Raw genomic sequence first — 1,734 nt, forward strand, 5'->3', positions numbered from 1 at the left:
GCTGGTGGGGAGGGGTGGGAAGGGAGAAAATTGCGGCAATGAATGAATGGAAATCCAAAACCTCTGTAAAAAAAAAAAATTATAAAAAAATAAATAGAACAAACAGGTAGGGTAGTGTTAAGGGAGAGAATAGGATAAGAGTGGATAATGAACACTTCAGTAGAACAGATGAGAGGAAGAACTGTACAAAAGGAATATATGATTAGGCATTATAGGTATGACTACAATCTGGAACAAGGGGTGCATTGAGGGTTGGTCTGGGGAAGCGAAGTGAAGAAAATGTGCAACAATGAATAAAAAAAGAACAAACACTTCAGAACTTCAGATATGTTATTAGATGTGACTGATTCTAATAAGTCCTATTAGATTTGTATCAGCTAGCTACGTATTCATAGCCTTTTGGTTGAGAAAATATGGCCTGTTTTGAGGCTTTGTGTAGGTACAAAAACTTTTTGTGGCAAAGAAGAATAAAAGAAACATTTATAGCTGTACCAAACAGAAAAAGAATGATCAGGAGTCTGTTTTGTTTTGTTTTAGTGTGAATTGCTTTTACTCTATCTGTTTATTGTAAAGGTGGACATTTAACATTCAGTGCTGTTTTCATTAAAAAGTAATAAAAAATTAGACTGTAGTAGCACAGCCAGATTAGGGATCTGTTGCTTCCAAGTTCCAAAGAAGCCCACTTAGTATGATCCTTTTTTGTTGTGTGAGAGGCCAAATGCAAAAACTACCCTTCCCTTTAGTTGAAATGTTTTGACATATTTTTCCCCACACCAGTGGAACCCTAGAAATTTCACTGAAGTGGATGTGACTACATTTTTGTTGAGTTTATTTCCCACCCTGTAACACACAAATATTTTGCCAGTGAGTCTAGGTCACTGATACGACTTCCTTACTAAGTCTAGTAAGTATAATGCCACCAATGTAATGGATTATTGTGGCATCTTGTGGCAGGAGTTATATCCCCCTGAGGTAGGTGGTGAAAATGTTTGTTGGCTTTTGCAAACAGATTTTGATGATTCTTTGAAATCAGAATGAAGAAAAAGGAAATGGCCAGCTCAGTATCAGTATTCCAGTTCCAGGAGATGTATTAATTTGCCCAAGCAATGAGGCCACTTGTGGGATTCTCAACAGTTCACCTGTTTACTGCATAGGCCATATGTTGTTATATATGCTGTTGAGTCGCCTGCGACTCATAGCGGCCCTTTGTAAAATAACCCTGAACTCTGCTGTATCCTGTGCCAATCTCATTATCTCTGAAACATCTACCTCCATGACCCCAGTCACAGAATCAATCCTTCTCATTGAGGGTCTTCCTCTACTGTGCTGTCCCTCCACCCTCCCATGCATGACGTCCCTCTCCAGGGACTGTATGTCCCTCCAATGTCCCTCTCCATGCAACATGTCCACAGTATGTCAGATGAAGCTTTAGAATCCTTGCCTCTAAGGAGCAGCCCGGCTTCACCCTCTCCACGACAAACCTGTTCGTTTTTTTAGTAGTCCATGGTATATTCAATACTCTTCTCCAACACTACAACTCAAAGGCATCAATTCTCCTTCTATCATCCCTAGTCATTGTCCAGCTCTCCGATGCATAGCAAGTGATTGCAAAGGCCATGGCGTGTATCAGGTGCACCTCAGTCTCCAGACTGACATTGTTGCATTTCAGTACTTCAGAGAGGTCTCTAACTGCAGACTTTTCACCATCCGCCATGGTGCTGCCAATCGGCCCAG

This window comes from Elephantulus edwardii, unplaced genomic scaffold (genome assembly GCF_000299155.1).
Source record: "Elephantulus edwardii isolate Elephantulus edwardi_28Jun2011 unplaced genomic scaffold, EleEdw1.0 scaffold00209, whole genome shotgun sequence".
NCBI lineage: Eukaryota > Metazoa > Chordata > Mammalia > Macroscelidea > Macroscelididae > Elephantulus > Elephantulus edwardii.